General features: G+C 40.1%; 1 protein-coding gene and 1 long non-coding RNA gene across 4 annotated transcripts in view; one reads left to right on the plus strand and one right to left on the minus strand.

The window, feature by feature from the left end:
• The window catches only part of pde5ab (phosphodiesterase 5A, cGMP-specific, b), a 202,325-nt gene that overhangs the window by 64,881 nt on the left and 131,553 nt on the right, over positions 1-5,891 (plus strand). The window lies entirely within an intron of this gene.
• Positions 4,668-5,891, minus strand: part of LOC126404048 (uncharacterized) — a 65,846-nt gene continuing 64,622 nt past the window's right edge. Inside the window, exon 4 of the long non-coding RNA XR_007571395.1 lies at positions 4,668-5,592. This is a non-coding gene — a long non-coding RNA (uncharacterized LOC126404048). The remainder of the gene's footprint in view (positions 5,593-5,891) is intronic.

A 5,891-nucleotide genomic window follows, 5' to 3' on the forward strand; every position in this document is an offset into this window, starting at 1 on the left:
TTTTTTTCTCTCTTCATAACGGGCTTCAAGTCGACGGGTAATGGTCGGTCTTGATGGGATTTGGTAATTAGGCTCGATATAGCCCAGTAGCTCCTGAAAACCCTCGCCACTGACCACGCTGATAGGCAAAATGTCCTTCTCCACCATCGAACAAATTTTCTGAGTTATCTGCTCAGACCGCCGCGTGTCGCATCTTCTCCCCGCTATCATGGAGAGCAAAGTTGGTTGTAGTCGTCCATCATCTGATGCTTGTGGATGTTTGCTTCGCAAGTGGTATTGCATTGTGCTCGTACTACTGCTATATTTCAGTGTTGCACTGCATATTTTGCAAATAACCTCATCATTCTTTCGGTCAAAATGGTCCCACACATTACTCCTTTTTGCTCGACTCATTTTTGCTGCGAATTGCTAAATATGGCGGACTGCACGAGTCAGTAGTCTGCACATGTCGACACGCCCCCATGAGTTGATTGACACAAGTGGCCAAAAAAACAAAACAAAAAAAAAACAACCGATAGTGTTAATCGGTCAAAGTTCTTGTTATCGGTTAACGGTTAAACGGTTAATCATGTGCATCCCTATTACCGATATTAGGAGACTGTGGCGGGGCAAATTAGTCAATGTATGGGAAACACTGTATTTAAACACTAGAAAACTCGCGCCCTTTTCCTTCTTGTGTGGTGTATTATGCATGATCTAGTGGGTGTGCCTCTTTAAGTCATCTGACCGGCAACCTGTTGAGACAATTTAGTTCCACATTCCCCCTCCGACTCTTCGGCGGGGGGGCCACAGTGGGGGCCGGGCTTGGAGTTACGGGGGCACTGGCCCCTGTTGCCCCCCCCTAAAACCGCCATTGATTGGGTCTATAATGTTTTTGCACTGCAAACAATAATGCTTGCTAGCTAACATTAGAATTCGCTAGCTAACTAACTTGCTCCTAGCTACGGCAGCACATTTTAATCAGCACAGACATTGTGGCATAAGTTTGGTTTATGTGTGGGTGGAGATAGCGGTCAAATGTTAGCGATAATGTACCGCCGTCTGTTTGGAAGTTGCTGTTTAAAATGAAGGCAAAGAAGAGGCGGTTCCAAAAAAAACAAAAAGTCGCTGTCACTTCTGGTAAGTGCAAAACGGCAGTGCCAGGGGCGTGGCCACTGGGGTGGCTGGGGGTGGCACTGGCTACCCCTGGAATATGATTGGCCACCCTGCCTGGCCACCCCCACCAGAGCTGCCAATCAGCTTGTCCAAGTTTGTGTTGTGATGATCTGCAGTATTGTAATTCACATTGACTGGAAAGCATTGCTTTTGTAGACCAAAATATACAAATATAGACTATTTGGGTTTGTGGGCTCAAACAAAATGTAAGTCTTAATGACAAAGTGTGTCTCTCTGACGTAATTTGAGGGAAGGACACAGGGGACATGTCCCCTGCACTTCCCCTATCTCTGCCCTCCGTCCCCCGCACTTTTTTACAGCCGTTACAACCGTTAAATTCATTTTTAACATGTGGTAACGTGTTTTTCCGAGCCGTCTTTAAACGCACCATGAGTAGCCAGCGCAAAGCGCATACACACTCTGTCATGTTGTGATCAGAATCAATGGCACACAGATGAGAGGTGTGCTGCTGGACAGTGCTGCTGTGTTAACTATGTTCAGCAAACCAGCCAGCAAGAAGCAAAAACCCTTGCACAGTTTCTTCCAAACAAACCGTGTAAGTTGAATAATGCTGTTGCATGTAGATAATGTTCGCTAAATGATGACTAATTAATAGATGCCAATGTATCAAGTTAAGCTAGTTAACAAGAATACTAATGTTATTGTTACCTATGTTAAATCGCTTGCTAGCTAGTTTCATGCTAGGAATAAACCCACTCCTCCTTAATAAGAACTTGTGCTCACTATTGCTTTGCGCATATTTTTTTAAAATCTTTATTGCCACAATAGAAAGAGCAGGGTCAGGGAGGAGACAGTGGACCAGAGGCCAGCAAGGATGATCATGCAGGGTTCTCACAGGTGAGAAGAGAATATAACTGGCTGAGAAAAATATCTAGAGCATAAAAGTGACTTTGCAATCAATTTCCACAGCTATGTCACCACTACTATTCTTAATCATATTATAAATTTTGCTTTGCACATTTATTATCTATATTATTGCAATAGACAGAAGAGGGACAGGGAGAAACCAGGCAGGTATCAGGACAGGGACCGGACAGCAGCACCAATTATCAGCCCAAGGCTTCACAGGTAAGGAAAAATTATAACTGACTAAGGAAATGTCTATAGGATAAGAGTGACTCTAAGATTAATTTTCACAGCTATTTCAGAACTACTCTTATTTATACTCTAATGTTTTTGTCTGTATTGCAATAGCAATACTACTGCATTATTTGTTTTTTTTTAAAGGCAGCAAGTATAGATCATGCCATTTTTCTTTATCTTGATTAATTTTGCACATCTGTGCTGTCATATTTGATGATGTGTGCACGCAAAAAAATCAAAGCTACTTTGCATCCCCCTTGTTAAAAATTAACAATTCGATCACTGAGTATACTCTTCCAGAGCACAGGTCAACCCAGTCAAACAAACAAAAAACATTTTAGTCAGTCAGATAAGATTTCTAAATGCTGGATGCTACACTGTTCCTTGCATTATTTGGGTAAATAAAATAGTTCTATTATTCATACCTCAGCCTACCGTTTATTATGATCTAAGACTGTGGGGCATTTAAAAAAAAATGTAATTTCAGTGTGCCACCTTTCCACAGTCTGTGACCCTAGCTTGCCCCCCCAAGAAAAAAATTCTAGACACGCCCCTGGGCAGTGCATAATATGAGACAACACTACCCTGTTGAAATTAATGCACCATGCAAGAAGTATGTAGCGTACATAGTGTACTACATTGAAGTGTACTAACGGAAGTATGGGATTTGAGACGCAGTTAAATTACGGCTAATCAGTACACTGAAAAATGTTTCTAAAAACATTTGAGGTGAGAAAAAGGCAACACAGTAACAGAAGATTCATATTTGATCAGCATTGCTTAGTTTTAATGTTTGATCTTGTTGTCAGCCTAACTTTTTACATTACAGGAAACAGAATAGCACCAGCTTCCTGTTCACAAATTCTCGTATTACAGCCAAACAGTACACTAAAATATTTTTCTGAAGACTTTCTAGGAGAGAAATAGGCAATACAGTTAGCTATAGAATCTTAGTTTATATTTGATCAGCACTGCCTAGTTTTACCGATTTATCTGAGTTTGAGAGAGAGAGGAGAGAGATTGAGTGGCAGGTCTCTCTCTCAGATTGCTTCTATACTTTTTGTGTCTGTAGTGGTGGGCATAAATCCATAACCTAACCGAACTTAACCTAACCTTAACCTGCCCTAACCTAACCTAACCTAACCTAACCTAACCTGACCTGACCTGACCTAAACTAACTGAACCTAACCTTAGTGTACTGCTTACTTCAGACATGATGTGTGTAAGGTAACATGTCATGCTTGAATAAACAATTTCAACAATTTTTAACAAGTTTATTACCCTCAGCCATGAGCCTTTAACAAAAAAAAAAAAATACATGTGACAGGTCTGGTATTCTGGCAGTCAAGATACAGTAAATACTTTTAGTAAATGGTGTGTTGTTATACGTAATGATACTACAAAATGTCAACTTCAGAGCACATTATTGACCATTTAGCAGCTCATGTGTGGGTGTTGGGTTAACATGCTATGCAGTTGAATTCAGTTTCATTCAGGAATGAAATATTTATGTTTACTTTGTCCCTTTTATCCAGTAAAGATCCAAACATGCAGGATGTCTTACTTCTCTGGCATGAGTAATATTTTCCAATAAACATTTAAAGTCCTTGTCAAGTCCAGCCTCACCACCAATACCAAGCACATGATTTTAGATTTATAATGCATTCCACTGGGCTGATGGCTGACTATACTGAATGTCAAGTTATTCTAAATATTGGTTTCACAAAGTATCAACTATTCACCATTTAATATTTGGGTTTAGGTCTGAGTTTACTGGGGGGAATGCAATGCCATTGAAGTGGTTTGTATTAGGTTACAAACATTAGTGTTTAACTTTCTCTGGTTTTATTCGCCATAAGATCAGACCCACTGACAGGAAGGCTCTTGTTGTAAACATTGCAACAATCTCAAGTGTGCAATAGAGACAATAATGTACAGAAAATGAAAAAATGTAAGCCACACTTGAAGGCATGCAACGATCCCCAGTTGGAACTGACCCATTGCTGCAACCATTCAGCTATTGTATGAGGGTGTCCTGTGGCTGTGGACACTTTAGAAATCAATAAGTTCATAATGTTTTTGTTTTTATCCCCACAAACTGATATTCAGAAAAATCTGAAATTCTGAGAAATTCAGCACAAAATTACTGGCCCATATTCACCCCAAGGCTCCCTAGCAGGTTAACCCAGCCCTAACGTTGATCGTGTTCACTGTGGTTTAACCAGAGTGACAGGATGTTGCAGGTGTCTTTATTAGTGTTGTAGTCAAGACCACACCAACCGAAACCAAGACATTACCAAGACCAGAGAGTACCGAGACCGAGACAAGAGCAAGACTTTTGGAGGTCGAGACCGAGACAAGACCAAGACCATGTATATATATCAAAGGAAAATCATAACAAAACATCAAAATGTGAGTTTTCTTTTTATTTAAGTTTGCTTTTAAGTGAATACCACCACAACAAAAACAATCTCTACTCTGTTCTTTTCAAAGCAGCACAATGAAACAAATCTCAAATCTTAGCAAACTTGTTGTGCTTCACTTCTTGAAAAAGTTCACCATCATATTATCAAAACTAAATTGACCTGACAAGTCACAATAAACCTTTCATTTCAGAGAGAAAAAATGAAAAAAGTAAAGAACAAGGCCTAAATTAAATGAGCTGTGTGAAAAAAGCTGACATTTCAGTAAGGTATTTTTTGTTAACATTCTTGAATGTGGGTCTTTCCTTCATGAAATTACAACATTAATCTAGAATAGTTGAACTGAAAATGATGTCATGCCAAGCCTGAACAACATGTGGTAACAAAACACCCCTAAAGGTCTAAGCTCAACAATAACAGTAAACTCATAAAGGGCTTGTTGCTAAAGACCTCAAAGGTCCCATTTCTTTCCATGGAAATTAAGATTTAAAGAAGAGCATGGTTGCATTTCAGAAAAGATGAGACTGCAGCATTCTGTGACCTAAACGTGCACGGTGGAGTCTCATTATGATGCCTCCTCTACTAAAAACCCTCTCAACTGGTGCGGAGGATGCAGGAACTGACAGCACCTTCAGTGCCAAGTTGTGGAGTTGTGGGAATCGGTCATGGTTTTTGTACCAGAAGACAAGTGCATTGTCAGTGTCTGTGTCCTGTATGGCATCAAAGTATTTGCTTATCTGTGTTCTGATGCTTGAATCCTGGCCTGAGCTGCGCTTTTTGTGAGCCTTGTAGCGAGAAAGAAGGCATGGGCATTTGACTGGAGGTGAATCACTGGGTGAATCTCCATTTGTGGCTCCGTATTCTTCACCTTCGCTGTCCATCAAGTTCTCAACCTCAGAGATCAAAGTGTCTGAAAAATACAAGCAAATGAAAGAAAATTACTGAATTAGATAGAAAGACACATAGTGATACAGTGTCAGCAGGTATCAAATAATTAACTGCTCTAACAATATGTTGTTTAAAACAAGCATATTTGCTAAAGGTGAATGATGTGCGCATGCGCCACGGTGTATGCAGCCTGTTCCAGTCGCTCCTGCTTACTTTAACTTTGTTTTTCTACTTTTTTCCTCTCTTCTTTATCTTACTTGTTCTGTTTTTACTTTAGTTATTTATTAAGCTACGTCCTCTCTAATCATGCTTGTGTGGAGA

Source organism: Epinephelus moara, chromosome 17 (genome assembly GCF_006386435.1).
Source record: "Epinephelus moara isolate mb chromosome 17, YSFRI_EMoa_1.0, whole genome shotgun sequence".
Taxonomy (NCBI): Eukaryota; Metazoa; Chordata; class Actinopteri; order Perciformes; family Serranidae; genus Epinephelus; species Epinephelus moara.